General features: G+C 38.5%; 1 pseudogene; it reads right to left on the reverse strand.

Annotated features, from left to right (window-relative positions):
* Positions 1-6: 6 nt before the first annotated feature.
* On the reverse strand, positions 7-2,139 carry LOC146447722 (uncharacterized; annotated as a pseudogene).
* Positions 2,140-22,697: the final 20,558 nt, after the last annotated feature.

Here is a 22,697-nt window from a genome sequence, read left to right on the forward strand (position 1 = left end):
ATTTACAGCTTCTTTAAAACTCTTACCGGCATTGAGTTTAAATTTGCTGGTTCAGTCTCCGAATACTCAGCTAGATAGGCTGTTTTGTGGTCTTCCGATAACCTTAAAACTTTGCCAATGAACACTTCAGGACATTTTTCAGTAGAATTCGACGCTACTAAAGCAACAAAATCGCCAGGTATGGGAAGATATTCTATGTTTCCTTCCTCGTCTTCATCGCTCAAGATAAGTACACCGTCTTCGTCAAGGCTTCGAGAAACCGTCGAGCTTAACATATCTAGCGCCTTACTTTTCTTCTGAGCCAAGGGACGTTCGTCGTAAAATCGCTTTTGCGTCCTTACGGAATGCTTCATTAAAGTTGCAAACGATTCTCTCAGCGCAGGATCGTTACTTCCGGGCAAAGTCAAAAAATGATTTACGACTGCTTTTCTTAAATCGACCGTGGTTAACTTCATTGAAAAATATTTTTCGAAAAGCGAAGACACGTAATTTGTATACGAAGCATGAGTGAAGGGGTCGCCTCTTGAATTGACGAACAAAAAATCATGTTCTTTACCCCCCAAAAGCAAGTTTCTCATTTTAGTGGAGTAAATCTTCAAATAATTAGTGAGAAAAGTCAATGGTGTTAGATCTGTTCTGTTCGGTCCATAAGTGAGTCTTGTTTTGTAAGCATCCTCATACAAGATGGTGGTTCCGTCTTGATTAAAGCAAAGAAAATTTTGATTCTTACACTCATCGCTGTTTTGGCCGCCATAAATGCGCAAAGATATGTATTCTTTAACTCGCCCGGGGTTAGCTGAACAGTAAAGCAGTAGGAGACATAAGTTCATGCAACTTCTTGCCTGGTCCAACCCAGTTTTCTCGCTTACTTCCCATTTTAATTCACGGCAAAGTTCTAAAAGTTCGCTATAAACCACTTTTTCCAGTGCAGGCTTTTTTGCCAAATCGTCTACTTTATCTCGCCGTGCTAGGCGTTCTAGCTGTCTCTGTATGGCCCTCACTTTGTCTACTGAATCAGTCCAATCTTTGATCTGACTAGATACTGATGGCACTTTCAACACGTTAAGGAAGGCGGAAATATAACGACTGCAAGTTATTGCCTTTACAGAACGCGAATCCATCATGTAATTTGAGAATTGTTGTATTATCTGCGCATCGGCACAGTAAGAAAATTTTGGATCGACTTTTTTCACGTTTTTTAAATACCACATGAATCGAGAAAGTCTTTCAATCATTTTGTCAATAGTCACATTTTGCAACGCACTGCCTTCACGGTCACAATTGAGTTCGCAAGAATAAAACCTTCGTATTTCTTTGATGTCTGAAAGGAGCTCGGGTGACATTTCCTCGCTACTTAGGGAAGCAACTTTTTTGCTTTCATTGCAAGAGGAGTCAGAGGCTTCTTGTGTTACTACATCATCACTGACGGGTTCTACGGAAGAACCAATCAGTTTACTACCCACATTCACAAGGTGTCTGCCATCGCTTTCAAGATCGTCATTTTTGGAGGAAGGCCCTGGTTGGTCGTCTAAACAGTTATTTTGCGTATGATCAAATTCACTTTGAAAATTCCAAGGTATTTGAGATTTTATCGGAGAAAAACCTGTTGAAACGTCGCCCGTTACAGTAGGAACTTGGGGTTCAAAGGTTTGCAAAAAATGCGATAGAAATCTATAGCTACTTTGAAGACGTAATAAATTGTGTTCACTTATTAATCTAAAAGGGCCATTTTGAGGTGGAAGGTGACTGGAGAAAAAACGGTTCTCGTCTTCTGTACAGACTAAAGTCTGTATTTGCAGAAAATTCAGTGTATTACATAAATGATCTTCCGCTACACTAAAAAACAGTTTGCTTTTGACCTCGGAAAAACAGTAAAACAATTCTTTTCCTCGTCTTATTGCATTGAGATTGCCAAACTGAACAGCCATTTCGCCAATCAAAGTTCCACCCAAAATAGCAAGCTAAACTATAACATGCAAAAAAAAATTATATTGACTCCTGTCCACGTAGCCGGCAATCTGTTTCGTTGACAATCTGAGAAAGGCCTCCTTACCAGTCTTTATATACTTGAAAATTATTACATGAACCAATCAATCTTGCTGCAAAAGAGAAAAAAGAAAGAAAGCAACTTAAGAATACACGCAGACTAACACACCCAAAGAAGGATCCTTCCTTAGATTCCTTTAAAAAAGAAATGAATTCGGCCGGACGGGTCCTCTCCCTAACCCTAACCCTAAACCTTACACTAAATTCTATACATAAATCCTTGAACCTTGACCGCAAATCCTAGTAATTTAATTTGCTTAATAGGCTGAACCCCGCTAGCGGGGTTGCCCAATAACTGAACCCCTTCCCGGCTTGGTGTTCAACCCTAAATTTTTAACTTAAGGTTTATGAAAAATCAACCCCAGACATTTAGTTTGCTTAAAAGACTGAACCCTAGAGCGCGGTTCAGCGAGGCACACCCCCTGACTTTATGCGTTTCAATATGGAAAATTTTTATGATTTGACTCACCAAAATTCCTTTCAGTGGAGAGGCGCTGTCAAGTTGTTCATTATCAAATTCAAACGGAAACCAGGTCTGTCAAAAGTACTCTATTTAAAAAAAAACACACAAACAATTAGTGGTGAACCCCGCTTGCGGGGTTGCCCAATAGCTGAACCCCTTCCCGGCTTGGTATTCAACCCTAAATTTTGAACTTAAGGTTTATGAAAAATCAACCCCGGACATTTAGTTTGCTTAAAAGACTGAACCCTCGAGCGCGGTTCAGCGAGGTACAGCCCCCTGACTTTATGCGTTTCAATATGGAAAATTTTTAAGATTTGACTCACCAAAATTCCTTTCAGTGGAGAGGCGCTGTCAAGTTGTTCATATCAAACGGAAACCAGGTCTGTCGAAAGTTCTCTATTGGAAAGGTTTTAAAAAAACACAAACAATTAGTGCATTTGTGCTGGCATGGGTACTTTTCACATGTTAAATCAATTATAGGCCGTAACTCTAAAATTTAGTTTGCCCAATAGGGGTTTATCTACCCTACCCGGTTTAGTATTCAACCCTTAATTTTAATTCGAAGATTTGACTCACCAAAATGCCTTTAGTGGAGAGAGACTGTCCATATCAAATTGAAGCGAAAACCCAGGCCTGTCAAAAATACTCTATCGGAAAGGTGAAATTAAAACCAATTAGTGCATTTATGCTGGGTAAATTGCCATGTCAAACGGTTAAACAAAGACAGATTCAGAGATTTGACTTACCAATTCGTTGTGTCAACAATTCCGCGTTCCAAAAACGAGCTTAGGCACGGTGAAAAAAGTCAGGGTCTATAGCGTAAGGAAAACAAAAAAACCCGACAATTAGTTCATTTGCACTGGCCACTTCGATTAAAGGGAAGTTCATCTCCTTTTCCTTAGAACCTAACAGATAACTGGGCACAGATTCGTGTTTGCTTTAAACGTCAAGGGGCGATGTTACTTTGAATGGCCGAAAAACAAAATTGCAGGGACTGAATTGTGTGATAATGGCTCGGTCTTGTTAAAAGGTTCCTACTTCTACACAGAAACCAATGTTAGTGTATGAATTGCATGTATGTATAAGAGCTCTTGAGATAAACGAGCACTTGTTTTAGATTCCGAGGCCAAGAAGGGGCGTACACGGTCAAGGTTGAAATGAAACTTCTCGGAGCTCTATTAAAGAGCAAGTGAGTGAAAAGGTACCTTTGGCGATCTCACCTGCGCCTACAGTCGGGATAAGTTAAAAGCGAGTTAAGAATATACCGAGAAGTTATACATGTTACGGTTTACGGGTCGAGAAAAAATTCACTTACCATGCTTCCAGTAGCAAAGTGCCCGCGCAATGTGAACTTTGCTCATGTAATCACGAGCTAAAACGTAATGTTCAGTAGAAAACAAACGGTTCTGATTGGACAACGCAAAGAACAGGACTTTGCTTCCCGCTGTTAACATAACACAGAGGTACGTGCAGAAAACAACCTGCTTAGGACATTAAATACACTGAGTTTCTGCAGAAACAAGAAAACAGCAATAGAGGTTATTCATACCTAATGGAACTTGCGCATCTCCATGATTTTAACTTGTGGGCGACTGAAAATTGCCAGGAAGGTTTTGCTGTTTTCATGCAACAAGACCTCACACAGCGTGTCCGTGTGCCTGGTTCCAGTTACCGGTTGGTGCTAATCTAATTATTCCGAAAATGAACTGTACCCTTTTTTATCCCGGCTCGTACAAACAACAGACCTCAGGTCCATAGAGCGATGTCATTTTATTAAGAGACAAAAGCTTATCAAAGTTCTAAAACACAGTCAAACCTGAACAATGTTTTTGCACCCACATTGCAAAGCACCTTGAACTTGACCGAAGTTTATTGTCATTTCTATTGTTAAAAAAAAACCGTTTTAATAGATCGGCCATTTCACTTTACCGACAAAAAAGCTGTCACATCCCTGCAGACGATCAACAAACAGGAAATATCTCAGTTGTCTCCCTGATGAACGAAAAGTAGTCAAATTTATACTTTCCGAAATAACTCTTCACGCACCTTTTTTTTTTTGTTTTGTTTTGTTTTGTATTTTCGCATAGAGTTTACTGTTTTAAATGTACTTAATACAAAATATATTTTTTTGACAGCCCAGGAGCGTAGCTTTCATATACGCAGATACAGCTGACATCTGGTAAAATATATTGTCACCCCCCCCCCCCCCCCCAAAAAAAAAAAAAAAAAAAACCCAAACCACGTTCAGTACATAAACTGCAAGGGAAAACACAGGAAATCACATTTCTCGGTAGCGAAAGCACCGGTTTAATATATGCACGCCCATATCTTTAACAGTTGATATTTAAGAGCTTAAAAGTTGGGTGCAAGCCTCGGTAGCCTAGCGCGGCCTTTAAGCCATCTGGAAACTACTGCAATCCCTCCTCAAAATTCCCCCCCCAATTTTTCGCAGCATGGCAGGGGTTCGTTTGCACGCCAAACGAGCCCCTATCAATGCACGCGTCTGGTGCCCAGGCCAGGCCGAGTCATGGAGCTTGCTCTTTAATTATTTAAAGGACACCACAGTCACACTAAAGCGAGTTTTAATTTATGAGGATTTCTCCAAAAATCCCCATAAATCTCGCTTTCGTGCAGCTTGGAAGAGCATCACGGCGTTTGTCCACAAGCCTCGTGCTTTCGGAAGCCATGTTTTCATATTGTATCGCTAAAGCAAGATAGACTACATAAAAAGGTATGAAATCTATTTCTTTCGCATTGTTTGTTTGTTTGTTTATTTCTTTGTCAAGAGAATATCGCACACTCGAGAGAAGTTTAGATTGAATTCGTTCTTAAATTATATTTTGGTAAAGTCAAAGTTTTGCACGGAATCGCTCCTGTTATTTGCAAATCGTTTTCCTCAATCTCATCCATCGGTTACTTAGTATGACAATTATTAGAAGGTGCTGTCGTTATAGTGATGGCCTGATGACTTAACAATTTACTTACTAGCTTATTTCAAATGAATGTTTTTGCTCAGGCTCTTTAAAATCTTCAATTTGTATTGATCAAAATTGTTAGTAGTCTCACACTTAAAGTTTGCCTGAGTGCCCAGGACCATATGAGGTGTCAGTGCAATCAGATTTGATTTTTTGCTTTGCTTGTCACTGTCTGCAGCCTCAGATAAGGCTCTGACAAGGATTTAAGTCAAGCCGTGAACTCCGAGGACTGACTGGGGTGCATTTGATGTCGCTCGACTCGGCGCACGAGGGGTACGTGCCTTCTGGGTGAGACGTACTGCTTCCATGATCAACTGGACTGGAAGGTGAATTGAGTTCAGTAGTCAGTTTAAATAGTTTGAAAGTTCTTAATGAACTGCATTCATGAGTGAGTGCAAGATTAATTTATTTAGTGATTTATTTAGTGATGGCCTGATGGCTTATCAATTTACTTACTAGCTTATTTCAAATAAATGTTCTTCCTCAGGCTCTTTAAAATCTTGAATTTGTATTGCTCCAAAGTCTCAGTGTCACACTTATAAAAAGTCATTAATGAGAATCAGATTTGATGTTTTGCTTTGCTTGTGACTGTCTGCAGCCTGACAGATGTCAGCCTCTGACAAGGATTTATTTCTGTCAAGCCGTCAACTCAGCACTGACTGACTGGGGTGCATTCATGCCGCGAGAAGCAGGCCACCAGGGCTACGTGCCTTCTGGGTGAGATGGACCCACTGCTTGCATGATCAACTGGACTGGAAGGTTAGTTGAGTTCAGTAGTCAGTTTAAAAAGTTTGAAAGTTCTTAATGAACTGCATTCATGAGTGTTAGGGTTGATTATTATTATAATTATTAATAAGTTCTAAATTAATTGTGCCCACCGATGGAACCTCATGACCATTTTAAGTCTCGAATACATATATGTCCACTGATAAATTGAATCAAAGAACCAATTCTCCTCTCTTAATTGCCCCCACACTGTGGTTAGGGAGTGTTGGTTGTTTAAAAGATCAGAAAAAAAATCCACCTTGGCTGATAAAAATCTTAATTCTCATGACCTGGGGGGTTGAATAGTCTTTGAAATTACAAGGAGAAATTGGATGTTCAACACTCTTAGGCCCTAATGAGGCTGAATCGTGACTGATTGCAGTAAACTCACTGCAGATTCAGGCATTTTGACAACCAGAGGGTTAAGTTTAATCCCAGCTGGCAAGTTGAATGTTTTAAGCTAGGCTGGGAGTTTGATTGAAACCGATCTAAAGCAAATCAAAAAATTCTGCACTGGGGATATATTTTAGAGTTGTTCAGCTTAAGTGTATCATGCAGCTGACAACAGAAGATTGATCTATTTTGAGAAAAGCAGACATTGATTGCAGTCTTGAACTGGCTCGAAATGTTCGACCCAGTCTCATATTGTCATCACGTCGTCGTCACCATCATTAATTTGGGTGTGTTTTCTTTTTTTTTTTTTTTTTTTAAATTTATTTTTCTGTTATTTGCAAAGCCATCTGAATTTGTATTGCTCCAAAGTCTCAGTGTCACACTTATAAAAAGTCATTAATGAGAATCAGATTTGATGTTTTGCTTTGCTTGTGACTGTCTGCAGCCTGACAGATGTCAGCCTCTGACAAGGATTTATTTCTGTCAAGCCGTCAACTCAGCACTGACTGACTGGGGTGCATTCATGCCGCGAGAAGCAGGCCACCAGGGCTACGTGCCTTCTGGGTGAGATGGACCCACTGCTTGCATGATCAACTGGACTGGAAGGTTAGTTGAGTTCAGTAGTCAGTTTAAAAAGTTTGAAAGTTCTTAATGAACTGCATTCATGAGTGTTAGGGTTGATTATTATTATAATTATTAATAAGTTCTAAATTAATTGTGCCCACCGATGGAACCTCATGACCATTTTAAGTCTCGAATACATATATGTCCACTGATAAATTGAATCAAAGAACCAATTCTCCTCTCTTAATTGCCCCCACACTGTGGTTAGGGAGTGTTGGTTGTTTAAAAGATCAGAAAAAAAATCCACCTTGGCTGATAAAAATCTTAATTCTCATGACCTGGGGGGTTGAATAGTCTTTGAAATTACAAGGAGAAATTGGATGTTCAACACTCTTAGGCCCTAATGAGGCTGAATCGTGACTGATTGCAGTAAACTCACTGCAGATTCAGGCATTTTGACAACCAGAGGGTTAAGTTTAATCCCAGCTGGCAAGTTGAATGTTTTAAGCTAGGCTGGGAGTTTGATTGAAACCGATCTAAAGCAAATCAAAAAATTCTGCACTGGGGATATATTTTAGAGTTGTTCAGCTTAAGTGTATCATGCAGCTGACAACAGAAGATTGATCTATTTTGAGAAAAGCAGACATTGATTGCAGTCTTGAACTGGCTCGAAATGTTCGACCCAGTCTCATATTGTCATCACGTCGTCGTCACCATCATTAATTTGGGTGTGTTTTCTTTTTTTTTTTTTTTTTTTTAAATTTATTTTTCTGTTATTTGCAAAGCCATCTGAATTTGTATTGCTCCAAAGTCTCAGTGTCACACTTATAAAAAGTCATTAATGAGAATCAGATTTGATGTTTTGCTTTGCTTGTGACTGTCTGCAGCCTGACAGATGTCAGCCTCTGACAAGGATTTATTTCTGTCAAGCCGTCAACTCAGCACTGACTGACTGGGGTGCATTCATGCCGCGAGAAGCAGGCCACCAGGGCTACGTGCCTTCTGGGTGAGATGGACCCACTGCTTGCATGATCAACTGGACTGGAAGGTTAGTTGAGTTCAGTAGTCAGTTTAAAAAGTTTGAAAGTTCTTAATGAACTGCATTCATGAGTGTTAGGGTTGATTATTATTATAATTATTAATAAGTTCTAAATTAATTGTGCCCACCGATGGAACCTCATGACCATTTTAAGTCTCGAATACATATATGTCCACTGATAAATTGAATCAAAGAACCAATTCTCCTCTCTTAATTGCCCCCACACTGTGGTTAGGGAGTGTTGGTTGTTTAAAAGATCAGAAAAAAAATCCACCTTGGCTGATAAAAATCTTAATTCTCATGACCTGGGGGGTTGAATAGTCTTTGAAATTACAAGGAGAAATTGGATGTTCAACACTCTTAGGCCCTAATGAGGCTGAATCGTGACTGATTGCAGTAAACTCACTGCAGATTCAGGCATTTTGACAACCAGAGGGTTAAGTTTAATCCCAGCTGGCAAGTTGAATGTTTTAAGCTAGGCTGGGAGTTTGATTGAAACCGATCTAAAGCAAATCAAAAAATTCTGCACTGGGGATATATTTTAGAGTTGTTCAGCTTAAGTGTATCATGCAGCTGACAACAGAAGATTGATCTATTTTGAGAAAAGCAGACATTGATTGCAGTCTTGAACTGGCTCGAAATGTTCGACCCAGTCTCATATTGTCATCACGTCGTCGTCACCATCATTAATTTGGGTGTGTTTTCTTTTTTTTTTTTTTTTTTTAAATTTATTTTTCTGTTATTTGCAAAGCCATCTGAATTTGTATTGCTCCAAAGTCTCAGTGTCACACTTATAAAAAGTCATTAATGAGAATCAGATTTGATGTTTTGCTTTGCTTGTGACTGTCTGCAGCCTGACAGATGTCAGCCTCTGACAAGGATTTATTTCTGTCAAGCCGTCAACTCAGCACTGACTGACTGGGGTGCATTCATGCCGCGAGAAGCAGGCCACCAGGGCTACGTGCCTTCTGGGTGAGATGGACCCACGCTTGCATGATCAACTGGACTGGAAGGTTAGTTGAGTTCAGTAGTCAGTTTAAAAAGTTTGAAAGTTCTTAATGAACTGCATTCATGAGTGTTAGGGTTGATTATTATTATAATTATTAATAAGTTCTAAATTAATTGTGCCCACCGATGGAACCTCATGACCATTTTAAGTCTCGAATACATATATGTCCACTGATAAATTGAATCAAAGAACCAATTCTCCTCTCTTAATTGCCCCCACACTGTGGTTAGGGAGTGTTGGTTGTTTAAAAGATCAGAAAAAAAATCCACCTTGGCTGATAAAAATCTTAATTCTCATGACCTGGGGGGTTGAATAGTCTTTGAAATTACAAGGAGAAATTGGATGTTCAACACTCTTAGGCCCTAATGAGGCTGAATCGTGACTGATTGCAGTAAACTCACTGCAGATTCAGGCATTTTGACAACCAGAGGGTTAAGTTTAATCCCAGCTGGCAAGTTGAATGTTTTAAGCTAGGCTGGGAGTTTGATTGAAACCGATCTAAAGCAAATCAAAAAATTCTGCACTGGGGATATATTTTAGAGTTGTTCAGCTTAAGTGTATCATGCAGCTGACAACAGAAGATTGATCTATTTTGAGAAAAGCAGACATTGATTGCAGTCTTGAACTGGCTCGAAATGTTCGACCCAGTCTCATATTGTCATCACGTCGTCGTCACCATCATTAATTTGGGTGTGTTTTCTTTTTTTTTTTTTTTTTTTTAAATTTATTTTTCTGTTATTTGCAAAGCCATCTGAATTTGTATTGCTCCAAAGTCTCAGTGTCACACTTATAAAAAGTCATTAATGAGAATCAGATTTGATGTTTTGCTTTGCTTGTGACTGTCTGCAGCCTGACAGATGTCAGCCTCTGACAAGGATTTATTTCTGTCAAGCCGTCAACTCAGCACTGACTGACTGGGGTGCATTCATGCCGCGAGAAGCAGGCCACCAGGGCTACGTGCCTTCTGGGTGAGATGGACCCACTGCTTGCATGATCAACTGGACTGGAAGGTTAGTTGAGTTCAGTAGTCAGTTTAAAAAGTTTGAAAGTTCTTAATGAACTGCATTCATGAGTGTTAGGGTTGATTATTATTATAATTATTAATAAGTTCTAAATTAATTGTGCCCACCGATGGAACCTCATGACCATTTTAAGTCTCGAATACATATATGTCCACTGATAAATTGAATCAAAGAACCAATTCTCCTCTCTTAATTGCCCCCACACTGTGGTTAGGGAGTGTTGGTTGTTTAAAAGATCAGAAAAAAAATCCACCTTGGCTGATAAAAATCTTAATTCTCATGACCTGGGGGGTTGAATAGTCTTTGAAATTACAAGGAGAAATTGGATGTTCAACACTCTTAGGCCCTAATGAGGCTGAATCGTGACTGATTGCAGTAAACTCACTGCAGATTCAGGCATTTTGACAACCAGAGGGTTAAGTTTAATCCCAGCTGGCAAGTTGAATGTTTTAAGCTAGGCTGGGAGTTTGATTGAAACCGATCTAAAGCAAATCAAAAAATTCTGCACTGGGGATATATTTTAGAGTTGTTCAGCTTAAGTGTATCATGCAGCTGACAACAGAAGATTGATCTATTTTGAGAAAAGCAGACATTGATTGCAGTCTTGAACTGGCTCGAAATGTTCGACCCAGTCTCATATTGTCATCACGTCGTCGTCACCATCATTAATTTGGGTGTGTTTTCTTTTTTTTTTTTTTTTTTTAAATTTATTTTTCTGTTATTTGCAAAGCCATCTGAATTTGTATTGCTCCAAAGTCTCAGTGTCACACTTATAAAAAGTCATTAATGAGAATCAGATTTGATGTTTTGCTTTGCTTGTGACTGTCTGCAGCCTGACAGATGTCAGCCTCTGACAAGGATTTATTTCTGTCAAGCCGTCAACTCAGCACTGACTGACTGGGGTGCATTCATGCCGCGAGAAGCAGGCCACCAGGGCTACGTGCCTTCTGGGTGAGATGGACCCACTGCTTGCATGATCAACTGGACTGGAAGGTTAGTTGAGTTCAGTAGTCAGTTTAAAAAGTTTGAAAGTTCTTAATGAACTGCATTCATGAGTGTTAGGGTTGATTATTATTATAATTATTAATAAGTTCTAAATTAATTGTGCCCACCGATGGAACCTCATGACCATTTTAAGTCTCGAATACATATATGTCCACTGATAAATTGAATCAAAGAACCAATTCTCCTCTCTTAATTGCCCCCACACTGTGGTTAGGGAGTGTTGGTTGTTTAAAAGATCAGAAAAAAAATCCACCTTGGCTGATAAAAATCTTAATTCTCATGACCTGGGGGGTTGAATAGTCTTTGAAATTACAAGGAGAAATTGGATGTTCAACACTCTTAGGCCCTAATGAGGCTGAATCGTGACTGATTGCAGTAAACTCACTGCAGATTCAGGCATTTTGACAACCAGAGGGTTAAGTTTAATCCCAGCTGGCAAGTTGAATGTTTTAAGCTAGGCTGGGAGTTTGATTGAAACCGATCTAAAGCAAATCAAAAAATTCTGCACTGGGGATATATTTTAGAGTTGTTCAGCTTAAGTGTATCATGCAGCTGACAACAGAAGATTGATCTATTTTGAGAAAAGCAGACATTGATTGCAGTCTTGAACTGGCTCGAAATGTTCGACCCAGTCTCATATTGTCATCACGTCGTCGTCACCATCATTAATTTGGGTGTGTTTTCTTTTTTTTTTTTTTTTTTTAAATTTATTTTTCTGTTATTTGCAAAGCCATCTGAATTTGTATTGCTCCAAAGTCTCAGTGTCACACTTATAAAAAGTCATTAATGAGAATCAGATTTGATGTTTTGCTTTGCTTGTGACTGTCTGCAGCCTGACAGATGTCAGCCTCTGACAAGGATTTATTTCTGTCAAGCCGTCAACTCAGCACTGACTGACTGGGGTGCATTCATGCCGCGAGAAGCAGGCCACCAGGGCTACGTGCCTTCTGGGTGAGATGGACCCACTGCGTGCATGATCAACTGGACTGGAAGGTTAGTTGAGTTCAGTAGTCAGTTTAAAAAGTTTGAAAGTTCTTAATGAACTGCATTCATGAGTGTTAGGGTTGATTATTATTATAATTATTAATAAGTTCTAAATTAATTGTGCCCACCGATGGAACCTCATGACCATTTTAAGTCTCGAATACATATATGTCCACTGATAAATTGAATCAAAGAACCAATTCTCCTCTCTTAATTGCCCCCACACTGTGGTTAGGGAGTGTTGGTTGTTTAAAAGATCAGAAAAAAAATCCACCTTGGCTGATAAAAATCTTAATTCTCATGACCTGGGGGGTTGAATAGTCTTTGAAATTACAAGGAGAAATTGGATGTTCAACACTCTTAGGCCCTAATGAGGCTGAATCGTGACTGATTGCAGTAAACTCACTGCAGATTCAGGCATTTTGACAACCAGAGGGTTAAGTTTAATCCCAGCTGGCAAGTTGAATGTTTTAAGCTAGGCTGGGAGTTTGATTGAAACCGATCTAAAGCAAATCAAAAAATTCTGCACTGGGGATATATTTTAGAGTTGTTCAGCTTAAGTGTATCATGCAGCTGACAACAGAAGATTGATCTATTTTGAGAAAAGCAGACATTGATTGCAGTCTTGAACTGGCTCGAAATGTTCGACCCAGTCTCATATTGTCATCACGTCGTCGTCACCATCATTAATTTGGGTGTGTTTTCTTTTTTTTTTTTTTTTTTTTAAATTTATTTTTCTGTTATTTGCAAAGCCATCTGAATTTGTATTGCTCCAAAGTCTCAGTGTCACACTTATAAAAAGTCATTAATGAGAATCAGATTTGATGTTTTGCTTTGCTTGTGACTGTCTGCAGCCTGACAGATGTCAGCCTCTGACAAGGATTTATTTCTGTCAAGCCGTCAACTCAGCACTGACTGACTGGGGTGCATTCATGCCGCGAGAAGCAGGCCACCAGGGCTACGTGCCTTCTGGGTGAGATGGACCCACTGCTTGCATGATCAACTGGACTGGAAGGTTAGTTGAGTTCAGTAGTCAGTTTAAAAAGTTTGAAAGTTCTTAATGAACTGCATTCATGAGTGTTAGGGTTGATTATTATTATAATTATTAATAAGTTCTAAATTAATTGTGCCCACCGATGGAACCTCATGACCATTTTAAGTCTCGAATACATATATGTCCACTGATAAATTGAATCAAAGAACCAATTCTCCTCTCTTAATTGCCCCCACACTGTGGTTAGGGAGTGTTGGTTGTTTAAAAGATCAGAAAAAAAATCCACCTTGGCTGATAAAAATCTTAATTCTCATGACCTGGGGGGTTGAATAGTCTTTGAAATTACAAGGAGAAATTGGATGTTCAACACTCTTAGGCCCTAATGAGGCTGAATCGTGACTGATTGCAGTAAACTCACTGCAGATTCAGGCATTTTGACAACCAGAGGGTTAAGTTTAATCCCAGCTGGCAAGTTGAATGTTTTAAGCTAGGCTGGGAGTTTGATTGAAACCGATCTAAAGCAAATCAAAAAATTCTGCACTGGGGATATATTTTAGAGTTGTTCAGCTTAAGTGTATCATGCAGCTGACAACAGAAGATTGATCTATTTTGAGAAAAGCAGACATTGATTGCAGTCTTGAACTGGCTCGAAATGTTCGACCCAGTCTCATATTGTCATCACGTCGTCGTCACCATCATTAATTTGGGTGTGTTTTCTTTTTTTTTTTTTTTTTTTAAATTTATTTTTCTGTTATTTGCAAAGCCATCTGAATTTGTATTGCTCCAAAGTCTCAGTGTCACACTTATAAAAAGTCATTAATGAGAATCAGATTTGATGTTTTGCTTTGCTTGTGACTGTCTGCAGCCTGACAGATGTCAGCCTCTGACAAGGATTTATTTCTGTCAAGCCGTCAACTCAGCACTGACTGACTGGGGTGCATTCATGCCGCGAGAAGCAGGCCACCAGGGCTACGTGCCTTCTGGGTGAGATGGACCCACTGCTTGCATGATCAACTGGACTGGAAGGTTAGTTGAGTTCAGTAGTCAGTTTAAAAAGTTTGAAAGTTCTTAATGAACTGCATTCATGAGTGTTAGGGTTGATTATTATTATAATTATTAATAAGTTCTAAATTAATTGTGCCCACCGATGGAACCTCATGACCATTTTAAGTCTCGAATACATATATGTCCACTGATAAATTGAATCAAAGAACCAATTCTCCTCTCTTAATTGCCCCCACACTGTGGTTAGGGAGTGTTGGTTGTTTAAAAGATCAGAAAAAAAATCCACCTTGGCTGATAAAAATCTTAATTCTCATGACCTGGGGGGTTGAATAGTCTTTGAAATTACAAGGAGAAATTGGATGTTCAACACTCTTAGGCCCTAATGAGGCTGAATCGTGACTGATTGCAGTAAACTCACTGCAGATTCAGGCATTTTGACAACCAGAGGGTTAAGTTTAATCCCAGCTGGCAAGTTGAATGTTTTAAGCTAGGCTGGGAGTTTGATTGAAACCGATCTAAAGCAAATCAAAAAATTCTGCACTGGGGATATATTTTAGAGTTGTTCAGCTTAAGTGTATCATGCAGCTGACAACAGAAGATTGATCTATTTTGAGAAAAGCAGACATTGATTGCAGTCTTGAACTGGCTCGAAATGTTCGACCCAGTCTCATATTGTCATCACGTCGTCGTCACCATCATTAATTTGGGTGTGTTTTCTTTTTTTTTTTTTTTTTTTTAAATTTATTTTTCTGTTATTTGCAAAGCCATCTGAATTTGTATTGCTCCAAAGTCTCAGTGTCACACTTATAAAAAGTCATTAATGAGAATCAGATTTGATGTTTTGCTTTGCTTGTGACTGTCTGCAGCCTGACAGATGTCAGCCTCTGACAAGGATTTATTTCTGTCAAGCCGTCAACTCAGCACTGACTGACTGGGGTGCATTCATGCCGCGAGAAGCAGGCCACCAGGGCTACGTGCCTTCTGGGTGAGATGGACCCACTGCTTGCATGATCAACTGGACTGGAAGGTTAGTTGAGTTCAGTAGTCAGTTTAAAAAGTTTGAAAGTTCTTAATGAACTGCATTCATGAGTGTTAGGGTTGATTATTATTATAATTATTAATAAGTTCTAAATTAATTGTGCCCACCGATGGAACCTCATGACCATTTTAAGTCTCGAATACATATATGTCCACTGATAAATTGAATCAAAGAACCAATTCTCCTCTCTTAATTGCCCCCACACTGTGGTTAGGGAGTGTTGGTTGTTTAAAAGATCAGAAAAAAAATCCACCTTGGCTGATAAAAATCTTAATTCTCATGACCTGGGGGGTTGAATAGTCTTTGAAATTACAAGGAGAAATTGGATGTTCAACACTCTTAGGCCCTAATGAGGCTGAATCGTGACTGATTGCAGTAAACTCACTGCAGATTCAGGCATTTTGACAACCAGAGGGTTAAGTTTAATCCCAGCTGGCAAGTTGAATGTTTTAAGCTAGGCTGGGAGTTTGATTGAAACCGATCTAAAGCAAATCAAAAAATTCTGCACTGGGGATATATTTTAGAGTTGTTCAGCTTAAGTGTATCATGCAGCTGACAACAGAAGATTGATCTATTTTGAGAAAAGCAGACATTGATTGCAGTCTTGAACTGGCTCGAAATGTTCGACCCAGTCTCATATTGTCATCACGTCGTCGTCACCATCATTAATTTGGGTGTGTTTTCTTTTTTTTTTTTTTTTTTTAAATTTATTTTTCTGTTATTTGCAAAGCCGTCTGAATTTGTATTGCTCCAAAGTCTCAGTGTCACACTTATAAAAAGTCATTAATGAGAATCAGATTTGATGTTTTGCTTTGCTTGTGACTGTCTGCAGCCTGACAGATGTCAGCCTCTGACAAGGATTTATTTCTGTCAAGCCGTCAACTCAGCACTGACTGACTGGGGTGCATTCATGCCGCGAGAAGCAGGCCACCAGGGCTACGTGCCTTCTGGGTGAGATGGACCCACTGCTTGCATGATCAACTGGACTGGAAGGTTAGTTGAGTTCAGTAGTCAGTTTAAAAAGTTTGAAAGTTCTTAATGAACTGCATTCATGAGTGTTAGGGTTGATTATTATTATAATTATTAATAAGTTCTAAATTAATTGTGCCCACCAATGGAACCTCATGACCATTTTAAGTCTCGAATACATATATGTCCACTGATAAATTGAATCAAAGAACCAATTCTCCTCTCTTAATTGCCCCCACACTGTGGTTAGGGAGTGTTGGTTGTTTAAAAGATCAGAAAAAAAATCCACCTTGGCTGATAAAAATCTTAATTCTCATGACCTGGGGGGTTGAATAGTCTTTGAAATTACAAGGAGAAATTGGATGTTCAACACTCTTAGGCCCTAATGAGGCTGAATCGTGACTGATTGCAGTAAACTCACTGCAGATTCAGGCATTTTGACAACCAGAGGGTTAAGTTTAATCCCAGCTGGCAAGTTGAATGGATTAATTTCCTGACCCAATCTCTTATCATATCATTATCGTTATCATTCTTAGGAATGTGTTTTTGGCTTGTTTCCCCTCAGGAGGATTAAGTCAAGCCGTTCAGTCAGGACTGGGGGTGCATTGGATGGCCGTTCGACTTAGGCCAGAGCCCAACGTGCCTTCTCTGTGACCTGAGTGATGCCGGAGATGTCCACTGATCGACTAAAAGACTCAAACACTCAAATTTAAAGAACATTGCGACGTGTGGGGTGGTGAGAATTAAGCATCTCTATTCGTTGTTGTGACGTCAGCATCGAGCGCTACCAATAGGTTTCCAGACTCTATTGTGACGTCCTTGATGCACTGATATAATAGAGTGTTTGCAGCCTTAATTTACATTTTTGACTCGGTGTTAGTTTTAGCTTATATGTTATATAAGGATTGGATAGTTTTATTATATTAGTTTTATTATTTTATTATTATTTTAATGTAACTTGTAAGGCGCATTTGAATATATTCATATAGATATTTGCGCCGAATAAGTAATAAGTTATTTTTGAGCTGTGGTTAAGCAGAGACGTTTTACCGAGCGTGCTTTACAGGTGGCAGAATATTAGACCGAGGACTTGTTGATGGAGGTTGATGGTTTCTTACTTCTATTTGTTAAGGCGTTATGATTCAAATAAGGTTTACAAACTTTATATAAATTAGGGTTTTTAAAGGCAGTCACTTGTGGAATCGGCTCTGATTATTTGTATATGCTTGTGATTGCGAGGTCATTCTTTCTTTTGCGTCCTAATGTCACACGGTAAAACATTTGGTAATTACTAACAGAGTTATGGCAGAGTTATGGCAGATGGTATATAAGCGATTATGGGAATATTCATTTTAAAGACGTTTTATTCTGAGCTATCCTAATCAAGTCGGTCTCAGTTCACAATATTTGAAAGACGTTCAACAAACGGTTGTCTTCAGTATAGGACAAACATAAAATCCTTTTTAGCCTTCAAATATTTGCTGGCGGGTAGAAAGAAAGCCTCTGTATCCTTTCCCATTCAAACAGCAGATAATGTACGGTGGTAAATTTTTTGGTCGTTTTCCCATGCATCCTCTTTAATATTCATTGACTTAATGCTGATAGTGTTTCGACGGTATAATTTTCCGTTATTTAAAGTAGACGTATGAGGTAAACTTCCAGTTAAAATGTTTCTATTTAATCCCTCTAAAATTAAACCAATAAACGACTCAACCAAAAATATAACTGAGACTAACATTTCGTAGTAGTTCAGTTCTTTTGATAAAACTTGTTAAGAATAAATTTACAATAATCATTTGCCTATATTACGTCTCTTCTTTTAAGTAATCGACAAGATTGCTAAGGAAAAGAGAGGCAAAAGTGCCGAGCGTAAAGGAGAAGTTAAGCGAGGTTCAACGTCTACGAGCGACCTTTCACGCATTGCCTCTGTGTTATTTGCGAACGTAAATTTTACGCATGTGCACACGCCAAAATTACGCGACACTGGAAATCAACCCTTACGGTTCCCTGATTACAATTCAGATAAATACAGCAATGGACTATTAAGACATATTACCCAGCGTTTATTAAAAAAAATAAATATCACGTTTTTGTTGTCTCGGCGACGTCATTGTTGTCAATACGGCAGAAAGGAGGCCTTGAGAGCTTAATGGTAAGTGTAAAATCTCATTTCTGTTATTCACGGAAACATTTCACTTAATTTCTACTATTCACGAGACACTACTTACATTGTTTTTTATCTCTTTTTTCTAGTTTTATCTGGGTAGCATAAAGGCAAGCATTCACCAAGCGAGTCATCACGAACCTGTCAAAACACTCCGTGATATCCTGGGCAATTAGTGAGCTAAAAAGTTTCCCTTTAAGTACAACGTAAACCTCTTCATTATGGTTTATATACATTTCACCTATAATTTATATACATAGCAATAAAATGGAATAGAATAGAATGGAATGGACTGGAATGGAATGGAATGGAATGGAATGGAATGGAATAGAATAGAATAGAATAGATTAGATTAGAATAGAATAGAATAGAATAGAATAGAATAGTAGTTATACTTGTGATTTATGAAAAGTAATGGAAGGGAAAAAATTGTATTACCTCGTCTCGGACCGTCGAACGCATTGCCAAAACCTCCGAGCGTCTTATCGAACGGTCGTCTTTTTCTCCTTGACTCCTTGAGTCCTTGATTTCCTGGGAATTGTTCATGAACATTTCACTTATAATGCTTGCCGCGTTAAATACAATGTCATAGTACAAATATAAGATACATAGCAATAGATTTCTTGCGAAATAAGTGGCCGAAAACTTCCGTCTGTTTTACGACATAAACCTCTTCAGAATTGCCCTTGCGTCACGGTGTCCTCATTGGAAAAGATTTCCTTGTTCTTGCTGTCTTGTCGTAGGCATGGAATGAGAAACACTTTGTCTTGCCAATGGATAACATTTTTTCGCATTGGAAAAGACTCCGTGATTTCCTGGGAAATGAGTGAGCCAAAAAGTATCCTTTTAAGTACAACGTGAACCACTTCCTTATGGTTCATATACATTTCACCTATAATTATTCTCCCCGTATTTAGAAATGACGATATCTTTAATTTGAAGTGGATTTAGTGGCCCATGTACGTACCAAATTAACCTCTTCAGAATTGCCCTTACGCCCTCATTGGGAAAGACGTCCTACTTCATGGCAGTGGTTTCCTGTTTGGAGGTCGCAGCGATCGTTGAATGTGGAGCAGTCGGAAGGAATTGAATTTACGTCCGGGTCTCTTATCAATGAATCACATTTTTTCGCATTGGAAAAGACTCCGTGATTTCCTGGGCAATTAGTGGGCCAAAAAGTATCCTTTTAAGTACAACGTAAACCACTTCCTTATGGTTCATATACATTTCACCTATAATTATTCTCTCCGTATTTAGCAATGACTATGTCCTTTATCTGAAGTGGATTCAGTGGCCCATGATTTTGCGTTTACGTACCACATAAACCTCTTCAGAATTGCCCTAACGTCACGGTGTCCTCATTGGCAAATACTTCATCACAGTGCTTGTCTTGCCAATGGATAACATTTTTTCGCATTGGAAAACACTCCGTGATATCCTGGGAAATGAGTGAGACAAAAAGTTTCCTTTTAAGTACAACATAAACCTTTTCGTTATGGTTCATATACATTTCACTTATAATTTAGATACAATTAGCAATAGAATGGAATCGAAAAGAATATAATAGAAGTTATACTTGTGATTGATTTTAAAAAAATGGAAAAAGTAGGAATGGAATTAAAAGTAATGGAAAATAAAAAAAATTGTCTTACTTGTAAATTTGCACACAAAAACTTTTTACCATTTAATTTAATAATTATTATATTTCAGGAACATGTCCTTTCCGTCTTACGCAATAACAAGGTCTTTAATCTCTTGGGGAATAAGAGGCCGAAAATTTCCGTCCGTCTTACGACATAAACCTCTTCAGAATTGCCCTTACGTCACGGTGTCCTCATTGGAAAATACTTCATCGCAGTGCGTTCCTGTTTAGTGGTCGTGGCGATCGTTGAATGTGGATTATTCCTTGTTCTTGCTTTCTTGCCGAGGGCATTGCCATAACATCTGGATGTCTTATCAATGGATTACATTTTTTCGCATTGGAAAACACTCCGTTATATCCTGGGAAATGAGTGAGACAAAAAGTTTCCCTTTAAGTACAACGTAAACCACTTCCTTATGGTTCATATACATTTCACCTATAATTATTCTCCCCGTATTTAGCAATGACTATGTCCTTCATTTGTAGTGGATTCAGTGGCCCATGATTTTGCGTTTACGTACCACATAAACCTCTTCAGAATTGCCCTAACGTCACGGTGTCCTCATTGGCAAATACTTCATCACAGTGCGTTCCTGTGTAGTGGTCGTGGCGATCGTTGAATGTGGATTATTCCTTGTTCTTGCTTTCTTGCCGAGGGCATTGCCATAACGTCTGGGTGTCCTATCATTGGATGACATTTTTTCGCATCGGAAAACACTCCGTGATATCCTGGGAAATGAGTGAGACAAAAAGTTTCCTTTTAAGTACAACGTAAACCACTTCCTTATGGTTCATATACATTTCACCTATAATTATTCTCCCCGTATTTAGCAATGACTATGTCCTTCATTTGTAGTGGATTCAGTGGCCCATGATTTTGCGTTTACGTACCACATAAACCTCTTCAGAATTGCCCTAACGTCACGGTGTCCTCATTGGCAAATACTTCATCACAGTGCGTTCCTGTGTAGTGGTCGTGGCGATATTTGAATGTGGATTATTCCTTGTTCTTGCTTTCTTGCCGAGGGCATTGCCATAACGTCTGGGTGTCCTATCATTGGATTACATTTTTTCGCATCGGAAAACACTCCGTGATATCCTGGGAAATGAGTGAGACAAAAAGTTTCCTTTTAAGTACAACATAAACCTTTTCGTTATGGTTCATATACATTTCACTTATAATTTAGATACAATTAGCAATAGAATGGAATCGAAAAGAATATAATAGAAGTTATACTTGTGATTGATTTTAAAAAAATGGAAAAAGTAGGAATGGAATTAAAAGTAATGGAAAATAAAAAAAATTGTCTTACTTGTAAATTTGCACACAAAAACTTTTTACCATTTAATTTAATAATTATTATATTTCAGGAACATGTCCTTTCCGTCTTACGCAATAACAAGGTCTTTAATCTCTTGGGGAATAAGAGGCCGAAAATTTCCGTCTGTCTTACGACATAAACCTCTTCAGAATTGCCCTTACGTCACGGTGTCCTCATTGGAAAATACTTCATCGCAGTGCGTTCCTGTTTAGTGGTCGTGGCGATCGGAAATGAGTGAGACAAATTTGCACACAAAAACTTTTTACCATTTAATTTAATAATTATTATATTTCAGGAACATGTCCTTTCCGTATTACTAGTAAATAAAAACGTGTGATATACATGTCCTTCCCGTATTTGGCAATAACCAAGTCTTTAATATGCTGTGGTGTTAGGGGACCAAAGAGTTTGCGTTTACGTACCACATAAAACTCTTCAGAATTGCCCTTACGTCACGTGTCTTATCAATAGATGTTCGTTTTCGCATTGGTCGACCCGGCGATCGTTGGACCTCAATTATTTCGAAAAATGAGATTACAAATATATAGCCTTACAGCAGAAAAAAAAATCACTGAAAAGAATGCAAAAATGTATGTCGTTGCCAAGATGAGTCTTGTGATTTGTGGAATTTTAAGGACCCGTCAGTATGCAACTTTAAAACATTTTGTCCATTTTCCAGGTTTATGTCTCTTGTACAGCCTTTTAGAAATTGTACAGGAGACCTCTGAAGATAGCTTTTATGACCCGTGCAGTTTTTATGTTTAACGATAATAATTATTTTCAAGCTTACAGTCCGTCGCTAACAAAAACCTCGCGAGGATAATAAAGATAAAACTCTTAAGAAATTAAAGTAATAAACGCAAGGTGTGCAGAAACTAACGCGTTTATTTTCCACGCTTAAAACTATTTTCTGTTAAAATGTGAACGTTAAAACTTTTTTTAAGGTTTTTGTAATCCCGATGGTTATTAAAAATGCAGGACTACCTAAATAACTGTTCCATTTACTACTATTATTATTTTTATTGTTTAAACTAGTGGAAATTCTTTTAAATCTGTTACTACGTTAAGCCTTTTTGTTTTTCTCCATATCTGTATTTATAAGCTCTTTTGACTTTGGTAAAAATAATGTTCCCGTATTCGTCTTGTCCCTCGGCGATTAGTTTTATAACTGTTTGCGGGACCAGCCATTCTTGTTGTTATTTTAATCAAATAAAGTTTTGTTGTTTGTTGTTAGCGGGGAAAACGACCGAAAAATAGATGTAGAATATTTTCCGAAACGATGCGTAAGTATAAATTA

The sequence above is a fragment of the Pavona decussata genome, unplaced genomic scaffold (assembly GCF_977016875.1).
Source record: "Pavona decussata unplaced genomic scaffold, jaPavDecu1.1 SCAFFOLD_1786, whole genome shotgun sequence".
NCBI classification, from domain to species: domain Eukaryota; kingdom Metazoa; phylum Cnidaria; class Anthozoa; order Scleractinia; family Agariciidae; genus Pavona; species Pavona decussata.